Source organism: Pavona decussata, unplaced genomic scaffold (genome assembly GCF_977016875.1).
Source record: "Pavona decussata unplaced genomic scaffold, jaPavDecu1.1 SCAFFOLD_21, whole genome shotgun sequence".
Classification (NCBI taxonomy): domain Eukaryota; kingdom Metazoa; phylum Cnidaria; class Anthozoa; order Scleractinia; family Agariciidae; genus Pavona; species Pavona decussata.
The window spans coordinates 1,876,675-1,901,481 of NW_028145444.1; the positions used below are offsets into that span (position 1 = coordinate 1,876,675).

A 24,807-nucleotide genomic window follows, 5' to 3' on the forward strand; every position below is an offset into this window, starting at 1 on the left:
GATTTAGTTTGATCCGACGAAGAAGCCATGCGTGCAATCCATGTTTAATTGTCCCTCTTAAAACAATGTTAAATTGCACAAATCATTTAAAGGGGTGGGTATTGATTGAGATTGCGAGTTTTTATTCCTGTATAAATGTTGCTGTCGCACGCATAACAGGAAATAACGTGAATGAGAATTTGTACCAAGACTTCTGTCCTAGTTGTAGGTCATTTAGTGTCATTGAAATGTGTCGTTTATGCTCGGTACTTTCATTACTGTAACATATATTGTTGCTAGTAAGTAACAATTAGCGTCTGCCTTATTTACAGGGGGAAATTGCAACATGAAATGTTCCGCCCCAACAAAATGCGTATTTAGCTGTACATCAGGAAACTGCAAGACAGTGATTTGTGAAGCGGATACTTGTGAGCAGTCTTGTACTGGTGGCGGATGTGGCCTGGAATGTCACGGCAACAGCTGCGAGCAAAGTTGTACCAAGGGTAACTGCAATCTGCAGTGTCCTAGTCAAGCAGAAAAATGTGAACAGAGGTGTACAATTAACAAAGACCAGTGCACCATAGAGGATATTGTTCCTGATGAATGTGACAGTGTGAAGGATGGCGTATGTAAGCAGTCATGTACAGGAGGAGGTTGTCAAGATATGGAATGCTTTCACTCACCACTTTATTACCATACATGTGAACAGAGTTGCACTGGTAAGTATTCTTATAAATAACTCAGATATTGTTGAAGCTATACCGGGTACACTCTTTCTTTTATATACAAACGTCTAATTTTGGGGCTTAGATAGAGCGTTGTTATTGTTTAGCAATTTAAGCCTGAAAACATTTTTAAGATGTTCTTAAAAAACTCATTAATAATTCATAAGCCCATTGACCTATCAAATGGTCGATAAAACATCACTTGCAGTGGTTTTAAAACCTAATAAAACCTCCTCCTTATTAGTATACGGTGTTTAATGTTTTTTTCGTTTGCTAATTTTTAACGTTCACAAAAGCATCATTGCTATGAATTCTCTTGACACACGATTTTCCAGGAATGTTCTTGAAGCCGTTCAAAAAACTCGCAGCACGTGTTTTATCGGGTCTTAAACAACTCGGCTACGCCTCGGGGTTTTAAATCCCGCTAAAACACTGCTGCTCGTGGTTTAAACATTACTTTAGGTTCCTGTTACATGTACAATTTCCATAAACCAAGGTGTAGGTGACCAGGAACCAATCGAAGAGCATTATTTCCTGTAGTGTGGTACACTCAAACCTCGTTACTACGGACACCGTTGGGACCATAAAAAGTGTCCGTATTACGGCATGTTCTTATTAACCAGGTGAATTTGAAGGAAAATGTGTGGAGCAGGACCAAGAAAACTGTCCTTAATAAGCAGTGTCCGTAAAGCAGGGTTCCTCTGAGAATTTGTCCCAAGACGTCTGTCCTAGTTGTAGGTCATTTAGTGTCATTGGAATTTGTCGTATATGTTCGGCACAGTCACTACTGTAACATGAATTGTTGCTAGTTAGTAACAATTAGCGTCTGCCTTATTTACAGGAGGAAATTGCAACATGAACTGTTCCGCCCCCACAAAATGCGAATTTAGCTGTAGAGCTGGAAACTGCAAGACAGTGATTTGTGAAGCGGATACTTGTGAGCAGTCTTGTACTGGTGGCGGATGTGGCCTGCAATGTCACGGGAACAGCTGCGTGCAAAGGTGTACCAAGGGTAACTGCAATCTCCAGTGTCCCAGTCAGGCAGAAAAATGTCGACAGCGATGTAGATTCAATAGAAAAAAGTGCGCCATCGAAGAGTTTTAAAACGCGTGAAGTTCGTACTGTTGATGAATCCTCGAAAAGGAACACTTCACCCAGGATTCACAAAATTTTCAATCCGTAGACAATGGGTTATTATAAGAAACGCGTTTGTTCATCGTGTAGCACTTCTTTGTATTACCAGCAATAAAGTAATCTTCACTTGCAAGTGTAGTTTTGGTCTCTCTTTCAATAATAAGGTTCCTGCCCCCCTCCCCTTCCACATTATTCAACGTAGTGTCGCTGCAAAGCCATCGTTTAAGGAACAAAGGCCAACAAGAGTAGAAGGAATTAAAGGAACAATCAAGGGGATTTGCAGGCAATGGGTCAATTGTTTAAAGATATAGAAATAACTCATGTACCTGTTGTGCAGAGATGGCGCCGGAAGTGGTAAGAACACACGCCTCTCATCTGCGCTTGTGGCCTCGCTCAGGTTCAAATTCGGAGTCAGCGTCATATGGGTTGTGTTTGTTTGTTTGATCTTTCCTCTTTTTTTCCAAGAGTCTTTGTGGAAGTTTTACCAAGGGTTTTTCGCCCCTTCTTAAAACACCAACATTTCTAAATTCCATTAAGGTACGGAATCGGTGGGCCACAGTTTTGTTTGTCGTTAGACTACAGATTTAATCACACCTCTCCTGCATGAAACAAACTCGTTTTATGCGGTGTTTTCGGTTTTGTTTTTAGCATTAATCTTGGCGTCTTTTGGTGTGCGGAGTTATTATCGATCAAACTTTGGCCTTGTCCTCTCTGTCTTCTAACTGTAGTCGCACTTGTCGAGAAATAAAAAACCGAAGGAATAGCATAAGTACACCCTCTCCCCTCGCTCCTCTCTCCATCCCCGACGACTTACAACCAACAAGTCGCTGCCGGGTTGCAATCAAGAAATATAACCTCTCAACAAACAACACTGAGCGTCGAAAAAAGTTCTAAAGTTTTAGTAACTAATCAGGAAACATAAAATACAAAGCACAACAAAAAAGAAGGCGAAGAAGAGAATTCAACTTTATCAGATTATATGATTTGGTAAAAAATTGTTTCTTAAATCAAAACAGGAAGAAATGAACTTAACCATCTGCTTGTTAAGAACATAATCAGAGGATGAACCTAGGTTAATGACCTTAACTCCCACGAGTCTCCTGTAGCTCAGTGGTGGAGCATCCGAACTAGTAATCGGAAGGTCTTAGGTTCGACTCCTGATAGGAGCCAGCACTCGGAATTTCTTTTTCCGAGTTTGCCTGTGTCATTACTGAATAATACATCATTCTCATAATCAGAGGAGTTCGCTAACGCTACAATAAATTCTGTGATTTGTAAATGTTTAAAATTTGGAAATTTAGCAAAACATCTCGGCAAGTCAAGGAGTGCCCACCCCACCCCTGGAATAACAACGAACCATCCATGTTAGCCCGAAATTACACCGACTTTTAGCTAAACTTAGTCTGTACGGAATACAAGAATCGAATCTTTTAAACGCTCTGTTAAAACATATTTATTTAAGAAGGCTTTTAGTTAATTATTTATTTATTTTTAAATATTGAATTTTATTGGGTACTTTTACTGGTTTTTAATTTAGTTATTAATAATATTGTAATGCGCTTTTGAGTATTTTTATAGAAAAAAGCGCAATATAAGTATTAAATATTATTAAATATCATATTATTATTATTATTATTATTATTATTATTATGATTGGTTTAAGTTGTATCTAAACCCAGAAATGTGTCGTCAATGGTTCGCTGTCCAAAGTCTGTTCTCTGGGCTGTGGCGGTCCCTCAGGGAACTATTCTAGGAACTCTTCTATTCTTGATCTACATCAATGATTTGCCAAATTGTTTATCGTTCTGCCAACTTACCCAAACTAAAACCGAGTTTATGTTAATTGATTTTAGACAAAAACTGAGCACATTATCTGAATCCCTTGAACTTTCCATAGATAATGTTCCTATAAAACAAGTTTCCACTACTAAATCACTTGGGATTCTTATTGCTGATAACATGACATGGCATAGTCATATCGACAAACTATCCAAAAAGATTGCCTCCGGCATTGGTGCCATAAAGCGAATTAAACCTTTTGTTTCGCCAGAAATACTGCATTACATCTACAATGCCTTGGTACGACCCCATTTCGATTGTTGTAGTATTGTCTTAGGGAATTGCGGCAAAGCGCTTTCAGAAAAATAACAAAAACTGCAGAATGGTGCTGCTAGCATTTTGACGTCCTCCTTCTATAATGCTGACGCTGGGTACTTGTTACAACAACTTGGTTGGAAAGACCTGATTGTCCAGCGTCAAATTCAAGTAGCTTTAATGGTGTTCAAAGCTCTTAATGATCTGGTTCCTGAATACTTATCCTCTATGTTTACTGAGTGCAGTAAACCAGGCTATGTCTTAAGGGACTCTACAAACAAATTAAATGTCCCTTTACAAAGAACTAACTACCTAAAAAAGAGCTTTCCGGTTACAGAGGTGCAACTCTCTGGAACAGTCTATCCTGCAGTCTTAGGCAAGTGAAATCTCTAAATCATTTCAAGCAATTGCCTACCGATGGTTTTTCCAGTTCCAGATGTTTCCACCATCACTGTTGATGGTAGTTCTTTAAAAATTTTTGATGTCTCTTCTAAACAAATTTACCGCCAGTTGCAGGCGAAGAAGCAGGAAGTGCCTACTGCTCAAAAGAAATTGTCTGATAAATACCCACACTCTGGTGTCGATTGGGAGACGGTCTATTCTTTATCCTTCTGCTCGTCCATGGACTCTAAATTAAGAGAATTTCAGTACAAAGTTCTAAATCGAATTGTTTTTACAAATGAAAAGCTCTTTCGGTTTGGCATTACGCAATCACCGCTATGTACTTTCTGCCAAAAAGAGGACGAATCCATCGAGCACCTACTCTTTTCCTGTAAGGAGTCCTGTGAATTTTGGAAACATGTCTTGTCCTGGCTCCGAGATAAGGATATCTACGTTGGCGAATTAAAGGAAGTTGATCTAATTTTTGGAAAATTCGACATTCAGGACGATTTTACTTTAATCAATCATATTCTCTTGTTGGGTAAATACTATATTTATTCTCGGAAATGCCAAAACGCCAAGCCTTACTTAAAAGGGATCATTGCCAAAACGAAGAGAGTTTATTCAATTGAGCTCCATATTGCCAGGAAAAGAGATAAATTAACTTATCATTTAAAAAAATGGAAAAAGTTTATCAGTGTTATAGGTAGTTGATCAATGCTCTAATTGAAATACAAGCAATTGTAATTGTATCTATTAGGGTTTTTTTTGCATCTAAGTAGCCTTCCGTAGATGTGTGTGTGTGTGTGAGAGAGAGAGAGAGTGTGTGTGTTTTGACAGTGCATGTAAATTGTAATCTTTTAATTTTCCTTGGCTGTATATATAATACTGTTTGTATGTTTGTTTTACTTTGCATATATACATATGTGTTATCACTCATCAAATATAAATGTAAAAAAAAAATACTTAAATGAAAGGAATGTTAACATGACGTAGAATTGAAATAAAGTTGAGTATTAAAAAAAAAAAAAAAAATTGCTAAACCATCCTTTTAGATCCCGCACGGCATTCATTGAAAATAGGTGTAGTTTAGTGTAATTGTGAATAAGACTTTTCAGAAACATTTATTTTTATTAAATATTACTATGTAGTTGTATTTTATATTGTACCAAAACCTGATGGATTTTTACCGTGTTAAAAAAAGTAAAGTAAAGTAAATAGGACATTTTCTCAATGGCGTCATTTTACTACAACTACCAGAATCCTTCTGGTTTTAGTTTTCTCATGCTAATTAGAGCTATTGTTCTTTGCTGTCCACTAGGATTAAAAGAATTTGCATTTGAAAAGAAAAGCGAAATGAATTCTGGTAGTTGTAGTAAAATAACGTCATCATGAAAGTGGCCTACTGGCGCCCACTAATCACTAAGAACCATTACTATCGGTACTTCAGAAGAGGCACGGTAGGTAGAATTATAGCTTTATTCAGTTCCTTTTAATTTCATGTCAGGGGTTCAAATTTCCGTACACTTGCTCACTCTACGACAACAGAAGGTGTCATAGGGGAGTGGTCTTATTGGATAATATGCTTCACATTTTCTAGTCTGATTTTATAGTCTGACGCTCCAAGCATGTAGTATCGTTCGACGGTGTCGATAACAGCCCGATTTACAGGCCAGTGAAGATGGCTATTGGTCGTTTCCAGTCTAGCTGTGGCTTAACAATCAAACTTTTATCGATTTGACCACTGACTTCACGATTGATTTTCCGTTATAAAAGAAAAGGTAACAAAGGCCTCATCGTCGTTTGATCACTTGATATTTTGGACATTTACAGTTCAATGCATGACCCATGTATTGACATCCACTCATTCTAGAATCGGTTGTTAGACATTTGAAGAGCAGAACACATCTTGATCTGCAAAAATACGAACACTTGGATGGAAACTCTGCTGCACGTAGGTCTGAGGGAATATATGAAGATAACGAGTTTAGTGACGGGTGTGATGCGCTGAATTCTACGAAAAGTTTGTAGTTCAATCTGATCAGCGGCAAATGGGCAATAACGAGGTAGAACGTTCGGCAAAACATCCATCGCGTCTTTGTGTTCAGGTGTAACGTTTCTTGAATTTTCTCAATTCGCGCAATACTCTGATAGCAAATTACAAACCCAAAAGGTTTTTTATTGACTTGGAGAGATTGTTGTTTTCACTTAATTAGGAAAATGAGAAAAAGAGAATTACACTCAAATTTTAATTTCTTTACTGAGGTGTCAAAAACGCTGCTATGAAAACACAAAATCGCTCCAAGAAACGGCATAATCTACGGCTCCCCATTTCAAAATGAGTACAGCCAAATATTTTTTTTCCAAAACTTACAATACAAGCAGAGATAGTTAATATTGTGGCGGCGAAAGGTTCTCCAGCTGACGTTGTTCCCACGCTTAGCGCATAGGATTCATGAAGTAGTCTTCTGATGAGCGGCCCCTCCTGGCGCTACTAATGACGTGTCTCCTAGACAACGGCTTTGGTGCGTCCTTTAGTAGAAACCCAAAACCAGAATAGCAACATTTCGTTAATAGTTCATATTCAAACAAAACTTAAAACCAGTCTGCTAATCAAAATTATTACACCTTTAAAATGCGACAGGATTCACATATTGCTATTCAGGATATATGTTTTATTAATCCAGCTGAGTTTGTTTTCGCTTATTGGAATTTGAAACAGAAAAACATCGTAATATTTTCGTGGGAACTACTCAAAACCCAAGAACATATTCACGTATGTTGACTAAACAAAAAACGATTTTGCATAGTAATTAAAAAGAAATCAGTAATCGACTCAAAACGGTGGAGGCTAATGTCACACTGCAGACTATGACTATCATCATGCAGTTGATAATGTTATAAAACGGCGGTGGCCATTCACGTGACCATTTGAAAAACGTGGGCTGAAGTGACATTAAAATCTGACTTTAAAAATTGGCTCTAGTTAGTAAAGTGACCTGTACGTAGCCTCATAATCCAATTCCATCTGGGCCATCCGTAGCTAAAGACACTTAGTCATTGGAGTTTAAGAAATCTGGCAAAGCAAACCTTAAGAAAGCTGAACATTTATTTTAGATGTTCATTGGTGCAAGTATGGTCGATTTTACCTTTTAAAAGAGTCACTGAAGAAAACTGACATTTCCTTTGGTAGATGGTAGATGGTGTATTTCAAAATCACATTGCAGCCCAAGGACTGAATTAATCAATTTTACAATAAAAGTTTTTAAATTAAAAATTTCACAAGTATATTGTATAAAAGTATCAATAATAATCTAATTTTTCTACAGTTTTACTTGGAATTTGCACTTGTAAAAAACACACATCTATGATTAGTTTTCATGCGTGCACACGTTCTCACTGTGGGCGATTTACGCTGAGAATGAAAACAACAATGCAGATGCTGTTGGCGCTCTTTTTCGTTGTGAACAATGCCGTGGCAATTGTCCCAGAAGAGTGTGACAGCTTAGACAATGGAGTATGCGAGCAGAATTGTGTAGCAGGAGGCTGCGACTTGGAGTGTTTCAATTCCGAAGATTACCATTCGTGTAAACAATATTGCACTGGTGAGTTTCCTAAGTGATTAATCGATCTATTAACCCTTTAACTGGCAAATTCCTTGCACTCTTTTTGCCAATAGGGCAATTTCATGACGGCGAAGGATTCTAGTAGTTGAAGTCAAATCTGGGGCACCCAACGGATCGTTTCGGTAAATTATCTGTTCGGAAGGCCCTTAATCCCCTACAATTTTCTAAAAATAATTTTCGCCTCGAACTTTCGTGATATGGAAAATTTAAGGCCTGGTCTTTTCAGATCGATAAAAATGTCGTTTCGAGTACCGAAAAAAGGTCAGCTAAGATTTTGGGAAAGGAAATAAGATCTAAGTTTTTTGGGAAGTGGACAAAAATGCCCTAGTAATTTCAAAAAGACTCAAGTTCCCCTAGAATGACCGAACAGATAAAAATATTATAGCGCAGCTTTAAATGAATCTACAGAGCTTTAAAGGCACTCCAGATAGCCTAAAGTAGCGTTTCAAAGGATCTGAGAGAAAACTCCCATTGGGTGCCCCTGTCAAATGAAAATATCCTACTTTCTGGAAGTAGACGGTCTAAACGAATTTAGTAGTCCTTATGAAGATTTCCCTAGAAATTTGTGCTGCTCTAAAATACCGAGGACTCGAGTAGTCTTGTGACATCACCACTTTAAACCCTTGCTGTTTTGTCAGCGAGCACGTCCCGTGCAAGCTTAGTCTTCCTCACAGCCAATCTTTGTTTTGCTACGCAACGCTCCTTCGAGTGATGAGACAAAAAACGACTGCGAGTGGAGACTAGTACAAGCTCCAATCAGTAAGTATTTGGTTTATAAGTGTGTTTTCGAGCCACTTGCCACTACAGGAGTTCTCAGGCTGGCATCATCAAGCTGGAATGGAGGGTAGAGGGAAGCCTCTGAACGAAACCAGGGGTGGGAGGTAATTTCACAGCGATTGAGACGCTAAAAGTGTTCGTATCGAGAGATTGCTTCCTTGTGCGCCACCGTTAAAGGCCGACTGCAGCCATCTCCTAGACCAGTCACCTTCGAACAAGCCTAAAAGACACAGAATATCATACAGTAACTTGAACTGCGAACTGCGGGGCATTAGCCTCATCAGCCGTTGACCAGGATCTAGTGCAGTTTCGGCTCTCAACAGATCAACGGGACTACAGTTCCTGGCGCCGCCAGTGACAGATGCCGCTAGGTGATGCCCACTCAGGTGTCATACCACTAAGCCGTGGCATATAAAGCATGCAAGCTGCAGGCCTCAAAGGTTATTGTTGTGTGTAAAGAGTGCAGTAGATCTTAAGAGTCTTTGCCAGGTGCACAGTTCTGTACATGGGACAGCAGAGAAAAAGCGTTTTTGGTTAATTCCCAAGCTTTTTTGTTTTGGCCAATGCAATCCAAGATACGTGAAGCACTGCGTGATGATTTCCAGATCCATTTGGATGCTGCCTTCTCTTGGAGCGACTTGATGGTTAATCACCGAGGTTGTTTGGATAGTCCGATGTTGACAGAATGGACATGGTCGATCTAGCGATGAAGCCACTGCAACCGACATTAACGGGTTCAACGCTGCAGGACCAGCCTCGGTTTCACAATTAGCTCGTGAGGGTTCGTATCGGGTTCTCTTCCGCTCGTTGGCGAACTTAAAGTTCCCTTCCCAAGGTACGGTTGGTTCAACGAGGTGCACACGTCTGCAGGAGTCGGACCAAATTAAAATATCCCGGTGCTCATTTGTGATGGCAACGTGAGCAAGGAAGTGCAAGCCTTTAGGGAGGTCACCCATCATCTGCCAGTCCTGGGCTCCTTTTAGCAGTCTGGACCGTTTTGTTCTCTTTAAAGAAACTGGTTGAGGCTGTTCACCCTCCCTTTCGAACTTGATTACTTCGTTGAGTTCTTCTTTAGCTGGTGTTTTGCTGATGCCAGGGCATTGGGTCTATATGTGATGTCGGCCACAACCTTCAACACTTTGTTGTCTCTACAGGTGTACCTCTGCAGTGAGCTATCTCAAGCCGCTTACACATGCTCTAGGGTAGCTCGTATCTCGTTACAAGCAAGGCAAGTGTCGTCGTCGATAATGCACCATTGTTTGAGGTTTGTTGGAGTAGGGAGGAGATCACAGGTCATTCTGAGAAGGAAGCTGATTGGCAGCGGCTCCATCTGAACAAGGTTTGGCCAGCTGAGGTTTCTCTGTTCTGCCTCTTCCCAAGTCGACCAAGAACACTGTTTAGCAAAACCAGCAGCTGCGATTGACCTCCTCTCTTTATCAATCGCGGAAACCTCGTCGATGACTATATTACTTATTATTGGGAGTACAATCTGAGGCCTTTTGGTTCCTTCGAGGAAAACCAGCGATGTGCTTTATTGCCAAGGCCAGTTCTGTCCGGCTTTGTACCTCACCGACGATGTCCGGTCAGCAGTCCGTTGCCGGACGCATTTCACCTCAGATTGTACTCCTAATAATAAGTAAGGGACCGTTCATTTTTTATGAGCATGGGGGGGCTGGTGGGATTTAGGGGGGGGCCACGAGAAAAAAAATGGCACTAAAGGGGGGGGGCTACCAAAAAAAAAATGAGTGAAAGAGGGGGGGGGGGGGTCACCAGAAATAATTGGCTAGTAGGGGAAATTGAAAGTGGCTCAACACAGAAACAGATGAAGAAATTGAATATTATTTCAATTTTATTTAATGCGATTTTCCTAACCACTTTTAATTTGTTTTACATACTGAGGTCGAAATCTGCATTTTATATTAACAACAACTGAGGAAATGAAGCATATCTGTTGGAAAAGCAATAATGAATATAAACTGAGGTAGACACCTATGTTTGTACAAGTTCAAATTAATATAAAAACGTATCAGTCTCACTATTGAATTATCCTTGGGGGAGTAGTTTTCTACAAAGTGGTTGTACTCTGAACTATATCAATAGATTGTTTAATGTTCTTCTTAATAGTACTCACTTTTATAAAGACTGTTGATTAGTAAATTATTTGAACCCAGGAGTATCAGTAGACTCAGTAGTATGCCTAGTGTGAACATCCAGATTAGTTTTAATAATAGAACTGTTGTTGGTGACTTCAGTTGACGGTAAATCTGAGCCGTAAGCCATCTTCAGAAAAGCTTGTAACTGTCATTTTTAATAGCAGTACTTTAATATCCAGGCGCGTAGGAGGGGGGGTTCGAGGGGTTCGAACGAACCCCCTTTACAGATCAGTAATGGCGGAAGAAAAAGCACTTAATGAGGAGGTTGAACAATTACATGAGGTGTACCATGCGAGAGAGTAGAATGTCTGCCCTGGTTCTAATGCATATCAAATATGATATGCCTGTCAATTTTGACGAGATAGTCAATTTGTTCGAAGGCCTACACCCGAGAATGATGCAGTTTACCAGCTTGGTGTATGACTATCAGTGGATCGAATAGCTATCAGAACTCGACAGGGCGCGGAATGTACATTGAACTTTCTTGTTTAAGTTGAAACAATTATGCCGTAGGAATGATGTATATAGCTCAAAAAGCTGCTGTAAAACAAATTTGTGATTTGCCTAAAATGGGTCTCAAAATGCAGGAAATGAGGTTTCTGGGAACCTAGATTTTCAAAAATTTCCGGGGGAGCATGTCCCCGGACCCCCCTAGTAAGCAAGATTTGGGGCTCAACGAACACCCCTATCTAACCCTTACCTACGCGACTGATATCTGTGCGTCCGCTGTTTTTTTCTGTTTAATATGACTCGTAATCGTTGATTGGTATGCCTCGATCCATATTTTGTTAGTCAGATCTGTACGTGTATTAATTGTTTCTACTCGAAGGGGAGTAATTTCACGTTAACCATTTGCTTGATTAATTTTTATAGTTTCTTTGAGAATCTAAATGGAAATTTAGGGTTTGTCGTTGCCGTAAACGTGTTGCTACCTATAAAACGTTTTTTTAAACAAGAGAAATCTTTACCTAAGTAGAGAACGGTTACTTGTTAATAGTACTGTAAAGAAATCACAGTAACAATTACGTTTATCTTTGATATAAACAGTACATAAGCGTTTTGTTAAAGTTAGGAGTATGATTTGTTTCTGATTGGGCGGGAGGGGGGGGGGGTCATCAGAAAAAAATAGTTCTGCCAGGGGGGGGGCCATGTGGAAAAAAATTGCATGCTAGGGGGGGGTCATACAGTTTCGTAGTGGCAATTAACCAAATCCCACCAGCCCCCCCATGCTCATAAAAAATGAACGGTCCCTAATATATTATTATAATAAGAACCTTCACAGAATCCTTTGCACCTAAAAAAATTACACGTGGAAATAACAATTTCCATAAAATATTTCTCATATCAAATTTTATGTCATGCGTCATCAGTCACGTGACCACGTTCAAAAACGCGTTTGAAAAATTTTTATTTGAAAATAATCAATGTAGTCAGACAAACATTGGTGTGAGGTATATAGAAATGGCCATTAACAGTCATGCATCTCAAAAGTAAGGGGGCTACACACAAAGGACACAAAAAGCGAAAATCTGGAGGACGTCGAGAGACATATCCTCTAGAGTTTAAGGCGCATTGCAACATAAATTTGTATGTGCATAGATGTTTACTTGAAGTACCTTACATAACATTGTGACCGTGGTGACGTTATCAGTCACGTGACCAGGACGATCGGAAGATTTCGAGAGTTTTCTAAAACTACTTAAGCCCTGAGAAAGAGCCACTGGTAACTGGTAGGTCGCAGATTTTAGAAATGTTAGTAAAAGCATTACTAGAAAAGGGCATTATTACTTTTTCGTGAATAAATTAGTAGGATATATACTCATACAAATCCACTGAATGTCTCCTTATCAGCGACTTATCAAGTTTAAAGTAAAAGCAATATCGAATATTCATGTTTCCTCGGACGAGAAATATTTTTGTCGGTGGCGAAATGCTTTGGTCGGTCGAGAAATATTTTGGACGGTCGAGGATTTCTTTGCCAGTCTAGAATGTTTATGTCCTTACTCGGCAATCTTTTCTGTCGATCGAGAATATCAGTATTCAATACAGGCTACGGACTGAAAGATTGTAATAATCAACATGTAAATAGAAAAAAAGCACAAATAAACATTATCAACATTATTATCGACTACGACGATAACCGAAGATCACTCAAATTTTCTCTGCGATTACTTACTGGTAAACAAAACATTTACCTTGCTAAGATTACCGCCTATGTTTTCGTAGTACCGACTTATACTACTTGTACTCATTTCAAATGGCTTCAGTGTATCTGTATATCTAACGTAGCAAAAGATGGATCAGTTGGTTGTTGCTGAATGTCATTGTTTATTTAAGTAAGAAAATTTGCATTCGTACCATAGTGTATTTTGGCACCCGTAGAATGGTAGACAAAAGAAGGGCTTGACCTAAATATTACAATCCATGTCTGATAGATTTCTAATTTTAATAGTATGTTACGATATGGCCAAGAAGCCAACTATCCATTTTCAAACACATTGGGGTTAGAGGGAGAGGTGGTTTTCATTCCTTCCTACCGGAAATGCTTCTGTCGCGCGTATAAAAGGAAAACTGCGAATGAGAATTTGTCCCTAAACTTCTGCCCTAGTTGTATGTCATTAAGTGTCATTGGAATTTGTCGTATATGCTCGGTGCAGTCACTACTATAACATGAATTGTTGATAGTAAGTAACAATTAGCGTTTGCTTCATTTACAGGAGGAAATTGCAACATGAACTGTTCCGCCCCCACAAAATGCGTATTTAGCTGTACAGCCGGAAACTGCAAGACAGTGATTTGTGAAGCGGATACTTGCGAGCAGTCTTGTACTGGTGGCGGATGTGGCCTGGAATGTCACGGAAACAACTGCGAGCAAAGTTGTATCCAGGGTAACTGCACTCTCCAGTGTGACAGTCAAGCAGAAAAATGTGAACAGAGGTGTACAATTAACAAAGACCAGTGTACCATAGGGCATACTGTTCCTGACGAATGTGACAGTGTGTAGGATGGCGTATGTCATCAGTCATGTACAGGAGGAGGTTGTCAAGATATGGAATGCTTTGACTCACCACTTTATTACCATACATGTGAACAGAGTTGCACTGGTAAGGACTCTTATAAATAAGTCAAATACTGTTGAAGCTATACCGGGTACACTCTTTCTTCTTATACAAACGACTACTGAGTTTTGGGGATCAGGTACAACATCCTTATTTTTTGGCAGTTTGAGCCTGTAAACGTTCGTAAGATGTTCTTAATTTTTCCGTTAATAGATAATTTCCACAAACCAAAGTGTACGCGAGAACAGGAACCTATCGAAGGAACATTATTTCCTGTAATGTGGTAAAGTTAACCCCCGTTATTACGGACACCGTTGGGACCATAGAAAGTGTCCGTATTACAGGATGTTCTTATTGAGCGGGTTAAATTGAAGGGAAAATGTGTGGAGCGGGACCAAGAAAACTCTCCGTAATAAGCAGTGCCCGTATTAAGCGGGTGTCCGTAAAGTGAGCGTCCTCTGTATCAAGTTACTCGTGGCATGCTTGCATGCGCGCCTTACTCCAGTACAAGATTTCGTGCCAGTAACTCTTGCATGGCTGTCGAGTAAACAAACTCCTATATAGACTAAAGGTAAACATGATTTTCATTTTCTTTTACTCGTGTTCATACTTCTCGTTTCCAAAAAAGTAAATCGAGTGGTCAAAATAAAAACGCTGTTATTTGATTCTCATTCTGGGGTAAGTTTTTTTATGTATAATGTTATCCTTAACGATCCTATAGAAAATGGTTCTTATAAAAAACGTGTATCAGAGTCACAGTAGTGAAGAATGTGATACTGGTGTTATAGTAGATCACACGAGGTGACTATTCATGTATGCCACAGATACCCAGGGTGATCTGAGACCTCCTGAAACATACCAAAAAACCTTTCAGAAAACTTTAAGAAAGTTTGAAGTCTTCCAAGGATAACCGAAGATCATGCAAAGTTTTCCAGCTATTACTAACGATTAAACTAAATATTACCTTGCTAAAATTACCGCTTAAGCCTTATCGGATGCAGTATTGACTTACGTATTACAAAGTAACATTCTAAACTTGTACTCATTTGAAATGGATTCTCTGTTTCTATATCTCCAAAGTCGCAAAAGTTGGCTCTGTGGGTTGTTGCTGTTGAATATCAATTTGTTTTTAGAGAATTTGTATTCATAGCATAGTGCAGTTTTTGGAGCCCGTACAATGGTGAAAAACAGGTTCTTAGGGTAAATGTTACAATGTATGCTATTTATTATGATCTGACGGAGAAGCTATGAATGCTCTCCATATCTAATCGAATTGTACTCGGCTTCAACCCCTCTCTTTAAAACAATCTTGAATTCCACCAATCATTTAAGGGGGTGGGTGTTGAGGAGGAGATAGTTTTTATTCCTGTATAAATGTTACTGTCGCACGCATAACAGAAAAGGACGTGAATGAGAATTTGTCCCAAGACTTCTGCCTTAGTTGTATGCCATTTAGTGTCATTGGAATTCAGTGTCGTATATGCTTGGTGCAGTCATTACTGTAATATTAATTGTTGATAGTAAGTAACAATTAGCGTTTGCTTCATTTGCAGGAGGAAATTGCAACATGAAATGTTCCGCCCCCACAAAATGCGTATTTAGCTGTACATCTGGAAACTGCCAGACGGTGATTTGTAAAGCGGATACTTGTGAGCAGTCTTATACTGGTGGCGGATGTGGCCTGGAATGTCACGGCAACAGCTGCGAGCAAAGTTGTACCAAGGGTAACTGCAATCTCCAGTGTCTCAGTCAAGCAGAAAAATGTGAACAGAGGTGTACAATTAACAGAGACCAGTGTACCATAGAGGATATTGTTCCTGACGAATGTGACAGTGTGCAGGATGGCGTATGTCATCAGTCATGTACAGGAGGAGGTTGTCAAGATATGGAATGCTTTGACTCACCACTTTATTACCATACATGTGAACAGAGTTGCACTGATAAGTATTCTTATAAATAAGTCCAATACTGTTGAAGCTATACCGGGTACACTCTTTCTTTTTATACAAACGTCTACTGAGTTTTGGAGCTCAGGTAGAACATCCTTATTTTTTGGCAATTTGAGTCTGAAAACGTTCTTAAGATGCGCCACTACGTTATTTACAATGTACACCAAGTGGTGAGTCATAACCCCAGGTTCCCGATAACCCCGGCCTCCCAAATGGCTCGTCAGGCTGATGGGATACCCCAATGGACGTCATTGGCGAGGTCCACTGCTCCCTTGCCCGTGGACAGTGGATATTTGAATTAGACGCCCTTGTCGTTCGTCAGCAAGACGTCGATATCCTGGTCGGTAACCCCTTCATGGTCCGTAACGACATTGGTGTTCGCCCTGCCAAACGTCAGATTGAGATAGGTGGCACCGCGATTATCAGCTACAGCTCACCCTCAAGGCATACACGTCAACCCAATGTGTGGCGTACACAGTCCTTCCTGCTACGCAACCCAATCCGCACAGTTGTTTTGCCAGGGAAATATGTCCAGTTCAGTACCCCTTCTGAAGCTGACTCCGACAATTAATCCTCTTACCAAGAGAGACTGTCTCCTCGTACACTTTAACCGCCCTCATCCTGAGTGAGAAACATGAGGATCTCCGCAACGCCCTCATAGTCTTATGTTCCCAGCTGCGTTCCTTACACGATAGCGGCGCCACAGTCCGTGTTGATCCTGCCCCTGGTTTTTGTGCACTTGCCACCGACCCAATCCTCCATTCCCACGGCATTACCTTGGAGATCGGCAGCGTCAAGAATCCAGACAAGAATCCTATCGCGGAATGCGCCATTGAGGAGCTCGGTTTAGAGCTCCTAAACCTGTCCCCTGAAGGAGGACCTGTGTCTGCCGTCACTCTGGCGCTCGCTACGGCAAATACAAACTCTCGCATCCTGCGTGATGGCCTTTCGGTGCGGGAGGTCTGGACTCAGTGCGACCAGCTAACTGGTGAACAGCTACTTATAGTTGACAGACAACTCATCATTAGTGAGAATTACTCCTGCCAGCAGAATCACACACCCAGTGCAAAGTCTAAGGCTCGTGGCCGTACTAACCTACCCACAGCTACCGTCTCTGTTGGCGACTTGGTCTTCTTGAAAGGTGACAGAGAAATTGAAAGCCCGTGAGGAGTACCTTGTGGTCAACATTCGTGAGGACCTTTCTTGTGAGCTCCGGAAGTTCACCACCTCCCAGTCTCGCAGCAAACTTTACGTGGTGCCTATGTTCGACTGTTATACGGTGGCCCGACTGTTTTGGCTCAGTCTCCGCACGGCCCCATTCGTGGCCTTCACAAAGCCTCCCCGTTTGACTCTGATAATGACGCCGACCCTGTTATTCTACCACCAAGACACTCCACTGTCCCTGCACCTTCTCTGGTGACTACTCAGCCTCCCGCCTATGGACAACCAACTGTTCCGCAACCTGTGTATGATGTTGTCCCTGTTCAGGAACTTCCTTCTGTACCTGCAGCCATTGTTCCACCACAAAGCACTCCAGCCTCTTCTCCAGACTGCTCGGTTCTTTCAGGTTCTCCACCCGAGTCGGCTGCTGTTGCTCCTCCCAGGAGGTCTGGCCGCCAACGACTCGCCCCTTTTTGGCAAAGTCAGGACTGGGACTTAAACTAGCGTGCTAAGCTTTTGCGTTCTTCCTGGTAGCACTATTCCGCGTCCTTTCACCTTCCATTAGTAATTTTCTACTACTCGCTGCACTTAGAAGGACAAAACTAAGGGACCAGAGACTGTACCCATTGTGCTTGTATCAGTTTAGTTTCAGGTCCGCTTTCTGCGTTGTTGTTCTAGTTTATGTTTCTTTATTTAGTCGTTTATATTGCACGCATATTCAATTTACTTCTGTGCCTTGGTGCTAGAGAGAGAGTTAGAAGGCAACCACGCCGCTACGTTATTTACATTGTACCCAGCAGTTGTCAGCGCTGCGCAGGCGCGTCTGTACGTTGTCTGTTCCATGTGCTCGCCATTGATCCGAGTCGTCGTATAATAAACCTTCGAGTTAACGCAGTGTTTCTTCCTTATTGGCGATGTTCTTAACTTTCCCGTTACATACACTGAACCAATGTGTACGCGAGACCAGGAACCTATCGAGGGAACATTATTTCCTGTAATGTGGTACAGTCAACCCCTGTTATTACGGACACCGTTGGGACCATAAAACGTGTCCGTATTACAGGATGTTGAGCGGGTTAATTTGAAGGGAAAAAGTGTGGAGCGGGACCAAGAAAACTCTCCGTAGCGTTCGTATTAAGCGGGTGTCCGTAAAGCGAGCGTCCTCTGTATCAAGTTACCCGTGGCATGCTTGTATGCGCGCCTTAGTCCAGTACAAGTTTTCGTGCCAGTAACTCTTGCATGGCTGTCGAGTAACCAAACTCCTATATAGACTAAAGGTTAACATGATTTTCACTTTATTTTACTCGTGTTTATACGACTCGTTTCGAAAAAAAATAAATCGAGTGGTCAAAATAAAAACGCTGTTATTTGACTCTCAGTCTGGGGTATGTTTTTTTTATGTCTGATGTTATCCTTAACGGTCCTATAGAAAATGGTTCTTATAAAAAACGTGTATCAGAGTCACAGTAATGAATGATGTGATGTCAGTTGTCAACTGGTGTTGTAGTAGATCACACGAGGTGACAATTCATGTTTGCTACAGATACCGAAGGTGATCAAAGACCTCCAGAAACATACCGAAAAACCTGAACCTTTCAGGTTTAGGTTCCCCTTAAGCCTTATCGATGCAGTATTGACTTACGTATACAAAGTAACTTTCTAAACTTGTGCTCATTTGAAATTGCTTCAGTGTTTCTATATCTCCAACGTCGCAAAAGATGGCTCAGGTGGACGTTGGATGTTTTAAGACAATTTGTATTCATAGAATAGTGCAGTTTGGCGCTCGTACAATGGTGAAGAAAACGTTCTTATGGTAAATGTAACGATGTATGCTATTTGTTATGATCTGATGGAGAAGCCATGTATGCTATCTATATTTAATCGTATTGAACTTCTTCAACCCCTCTCTTTAAAACGATGTTGAGTTCCACCAATCATTTAAGGGGGTGGGTGTTGAAGAGGAGTTTTTATTCCTGTATAAATGTTACTGTCGTACGCATAACAGGAAATAACGTGAATGAGAATTTGTCTTGAGGCTTATTGCAGTTTTTACTGCAACGTAAATTGTTTCTAGTAAGTAACAATTAGCGTCTGCTTCATTTACAGGAGGAAATTGCAACATGAAATGTTCCGCCCCCACAAAATGCGTATTTAGCTGTACATCTGGAAACTGCGAGACAGTGATTTGTAAAGCGGATACTTGTGAGCAGTCTTGTACTGGTGGCGGATGTGGCCTGGAATGTCACGGCAACAGCTGCGAGCAAAGTTGTACCAAAGGTAACTGCAATCTTCAGTGTGACAGTCAAGCAGAAAATGTGAACAGAGGTGTACAATTAACAGAGACCAGTGTACCATAGAGGATATTGTTCCTGACGAATGTGACAGCGTGGAGGATGGCGTATGTTATCAGTCATGTACAGAGGGAGGTTGTAAAGATATGGAATGCTTTGACTCACCACTTTATTACCATACATGTGAACAGAGTTGCACTGGTAAGTATTCCTATAAATAACACAGATACTGTTGAAGCTATACCGGGTACACTCTTTCTTTTATACAGCTGTTTCGACAAAGGTTGTTTAAAAAAGCGTAACAGCGTACGCGACAATGCCGAAAGTTAGTCTGGGAAATACCCAATACATTTCAATAAAAGCTCAGAATGCATATTGTCACGACCGTACAGGGAAGACTCGAGATGGCGAGCAATATGGATTCTGAGCTTTTATTGAAATGTATTGGGTATTTCCCAGACTACCTTTGGGTATTATTGCGCATGCTCTTTAGCGGTGTTGGACAACCTTTGTCGCAACAGCTGAATACAAACGTCTAATTTTGGGGCTCAGGTTGAAGGTTCTTATGTTTTGGCAATTTGAGCCTGAAAACGTTCTTAAGATGTTCTTAAGTTTCCTGTTACACATGTAATTTAGACAAACCAATGTGTACGCGTGACCAGGAACCCATCGAAGAGCATTATTTCCTGTAATGTGGTACAGTCAACCCCCTTTCTTACGGACACCGTTGGGACCATAAAAAGTGTCCGTATTACAGGATATTCTTATTAAGCGGGTTAATTTGAAGGAAAATGTGTGGAGCGGGACCAAGAAAACTCTCCGTAATAAGCAGTGCCCGTATTAAGCGGGTGTCCGTAAAGCGGGCTTCCTCTGTACCAAGTTACCCGTGGCATGCTTGCATGCGCGCCTTACTCCAGTACAAGATTTCGTGCCAGTAACTCTTGCATGGCTGTCGGGTAAACAAACTCCTATATAGACTAAAGGTTAACATGATTTTCATTTTATTTTACTCATGTTTATAAAAACGCTGTTATTTGACTCTCAGTGTGGGGTATGTTTTTTATGTGTAATGTTATCCTTAACGGTCCTATAGAAAATGGTTCTTATAAAAAACGTGTATCAGAGTCACAGTAGTGAATGATGTGATGTCAGTTGTCAACTGGTGTTGTAGTAGATCACGCGAGGTGACAATTCATGTTTGCTACAGATACCGAAGGTGATCAAAGACCTCCAGAAACATACCGAAAAACCTGAACCTTTCAGAAAACTTGAAAAAAGTCTGAAGTCTCCCGAGGATTACCAAAGATCACGCAAAGTTTTCCAGCGATTATTTACGAGTAAACAAAATATTACCTTGCTAAGATTACCCCTTAAGCCTTATCGATGCAGTATTGACTTACGTACACAAAGTAACTTTCTAAACTTGTACTCATTTAAAATTGCTTCAGTGTTCCTATATCTCCAACGTCGCAAAAGATGGCTCAGTTGGACGTTGGATGTTTTAAGACAATTTGTATTCATAGAATAGTGCAGTTTGGCGCCCGTACAATGGTAAATGTTACAATGTATGCTATTTATAATGATCTGATGCAGACGCCATGTATGCAATCCATATCTAATTATTCCATGAGCGCGCGTTGGATATGAGATGGTAAACTATATCTATAACTATGCTATAACTAATCTCATATCCAACAAGCGCGAATGGAATAATTGTTTTATTAAATTCTCCGCGTTTGGACATTGCTGTTAAAGTTTTCTTTCAAATTTAAAAGATCGGATGTTGAGGCAACCTCCGACCAAAGCGCGCGAAACCTAATGATCACATGACACGCGCAGCGCTTTGCAAACGGAGTTGAATGAAAAATCGAAAGCGAAGAAAATCGGACACAGTCAAGAAACGTTTAAATGTACGAATTATAACCTTTCTGAGACTAGCATTCAAGTGCTTTTGAAGTTCCAGCTCATTGAGAAGCGTAATAGTTGTGCACATTTGAGCAAATGTTCTGCTGCGTGATGCCGAGCGAAGGAAGAGATCAGGGCAAGGACGGCTTCTTTCATGCTGAATTGAATTCCTCGCGGACGATTTAAAACACTTCAGGCAAGTCCAAGTGTACGAGGTACAACCTCACTGAGACAAGCATTCAGTGCAAGTTTTTAAACTTCAAGCTTATTTGAGAAGCATAAGAGCTGTGCACATTAGTGCAAATGTTTTGCTGAGTGGTGCCGAGCGACGGAAACGAACATTATGGCCGCCGCTCGTACGGATTTCATAGATGAACCATCTGAAGTCCTCGTAAATTCGTAAAAACATAAAGACAGGCATGAAGCTCTTTTTGAGAAATTTCTTCGATTGGCTTTAACCTCCTACCGCCAGGATTTGCAAGCCATCCTGAAATTTTTGAAGGTAACCGGTTGTTATTGTTATTGTTATGTGATCTAAAAAATCGTAAAATCTTGCAATTTTGAAGATTTTAAAGGAAACTTCAGAGATACGTACCATTAAATAGTGTCATACTGAACTTTGTGGCTTTTATTGTTGTTATATTGAGATGGCATTGTTTGGTATTTCTTTCTTTTCCTTTTTTTTTTTTCCTACATTTTTCCGAAGAAACTTTTGCTTCCCGCCGAAAAAAAAATTTAGCTTAGCGACACCTGGGGCTTTCGTTTTCCATATAAGGTCAAACTACGGTATATGAGCTGATAGCCGAGATTTAGTGAACCAATCAGAACACTAGAAATGCAATATCCGAGGCTGAGAATTTAATAAACTCTTATAGACCATAAACGGACGCCATAAAATGTCCAAAACTTGGCAGTGAAACCACTCGCCTGCGGCTCGTGGTTCCACTTGAGTTTTGAACATTTTTTGACGTCATTTTATGGTCTATAAGAGTATAGACCATAGAAAACTGCCGTCGATTTGTTAACTGTCGTACGCATACTGGAAAAATTAAAAACTGGATCATTGTATAATGCAATTCCAGGGATTTGATTGGCTTAGCGGCCATGGTATATGAGCCATTATACCATGCCTAAGAAATAGAGACCATCAAATTGTCTTGTTATTGTTCTTGCAAAGCGAAAACAGCAAAATCTAGCGACATTTCTTGATTGTTTTTAATAAAACAATTATTCCACTCACGCTTGTTGGACATGAGATGAATTGATTATAGCCAACTCGGCGCTACGCGCCTCGTTGGCTATCTATCATCTCATATCCATCGCGCTTTCGTGGAATAATAGTTAAATAACGTGAATGAGAATTTGTCTTGAGCCTTGTTGCAGTCATTATTAAATAAATTGTTGCTAGTAAGTAACAATTAGCGTAAATGAGGTGTTGCCTCATTTACAGGAGGAAATTGCAACATGAAATGTTCCGCCCCCACAAAATGCGTATTTAGTTGTACATCTGGAAACTGCGAGACAGTGATTTGTGAAGCGGATACTTGTGAGCAGTCTTGTACTGGTGACGGATGTGGCCTGGAATGTCACGGCAACAGCTGCGAGCAAAGTTGTACCAAGGGTAACTGTAATCTCCAGTGTCCCAGTCAAGCAGAAAAATGCGAACAGAGGTGTTCAAGTAACGAAGACCAGTGTACCATAGAGGACATCATTCCTGACGAATGTGACAGTGTGAAGGATGGCGTATGTAAGCAGTCATGTAGGGGAGGAGGTTGTCAAGATATGGAATGCTTTGACTCACCACTTTATTACCATACATGTGAACAGAGTTGCACTGGTAAGTACTCTTATAAATAACTCAGATATTGTTGAAGCTATACCGGGTACACTCTTTCTTTTATATACAAACGTCGAATTTTGGGGCTCAGGTTGAACTTTCTTATGTTTTGGCAATTTGAGCCTTCAGATGTACTTAAAGGGGAAGTATCACGAAAATTTGATGTCATTTGAAAACCCAAAAATGTTTGTCTGACAACAGAAACTAGACAATTATTAGAAATAATTGTCTAGCGTTGTTATAAATTATCACCCCCGTGCAATATAACTTTCGATTAGTGCCTCTGGCCAGAGACAGAGTCGGGTCGGAATGGATTGAAACTCGAAAATGCGCTAGAACAGAGTACGAATTGTTCCTGTCAATAATTGAGTCGATTTCTCTCCTCTCGTTGTTGTAGAATCATTTTGTAGCAAAGTGAAGGTCTTTTTTCACCATTTTTAACAAAAGCGTTCAAAAACCCCACTACTCGTTTGCAAAAACGTTGACACCTATAAAGCATAAACTGTGAACGATGAGACCCAGTAAATTTGTGGGTAGTGTTTAAACAATAACGTTAGGAGAAGTTTTTTATATGCCATTGGGTATAGTAGCTCTGTGGCATTTGTCCAGGTTCACCGGCTCGGATCAGTAACTGCAAGATATCAGACAGCGCTAAATAAATGCTATCTATGAAGACGTGGGATCCGTGGATTTCTTAACTGACTCGTGATTTCATGCTTATCTGCAGTGAGATTGCAAGCTGTTCGTTTATCACGTATATGAGAGTCGCTTAATAGATCTGCGTCTTTAGGAGACAGCGCTAAATATATGTCATCTATGAAGACATAGGATCCGTGGAATTCGTTACTCGTGATTTCATGTTAATTAATGCTAATAACCTGCGGTGAGATTGCAGGGTGTTCGTTTATCACGTATATGAGAGTCTATCAGATCCACGTCTTTACAAAGCTGATCACTGTTGTCTCTCGCTTTCGCGAGAGCTTTGGCCCCTTGCAGTTGTTTTCAGCTCTGTTGCTTCGTGACTGAAAGACAAGTATTATATTCTTAGAGCTGACATGGATATGTATCTCCATTGTTTTGTGCGTTCGCTCGCATCCGGCAGATATTGAAAACTAAGACAGCCAGTAACTGTCATGGGAGTCTCTTGGATGGCGATGCTTCAGCAATTTCTTCTGACAAGTGTTGAGTGTTGTTTCTCAGCCAAGACCGCAGTTTCGATTCTCTATGAATCTCATCAGTTGCCACTGAAAGCTCTGTGAGCGTTGTACAAGCTCAAGATCTTCGATTGGGAAACACATGAAACAACATGGGGTCGAGAAATCAACCATCGCGAACAAGTTTTCGGTTTTCAAAAAGTGCTGGAATAAATTTCACTGCCTTATTTATGAAATGTTGTTTACACAAGAGCTCAAACCATCGTTAAACGTGCAATCGAATTCGATTCGTGCAAAGTTATTCTGCTAACTTATTTGCATAAAAATCAAGCACGCAGGAATGCCATCGAATGAGATTTCACTTATTCAAACTCAATTCTTTTAGAAACCCCGACATCAAACGTTTTCTTCATTACGCGGGATGCCCTAAGGGGCATACCATGTCTAAAACCGGGTAGATTTCTTTTTTTTTTTTCTTCGTCGTAGTCACAAATCTGCACATTAATTTATGCATTAAACTTTGTCCTCTCCTAGTAGGGATGTATTGTTCTGATTGTCTTCATCAAAAGCGACCGAATCAAA

At 40.5% G+C, this 24,807-nt stretch overlaps 1 pseudogene; it reads left to right on the plus strand.

The window, feature by feature from the left end:
• The first annotated feature begins 311 nt into the window (after nt 1-311).
• Nucleotides 312-24,330, plus strand: LOC146486164 (uncharacterized; annotated as a pseudogene).
• Nucleotides 24,331-24,807: the final 477 nt, after the last annotated feature.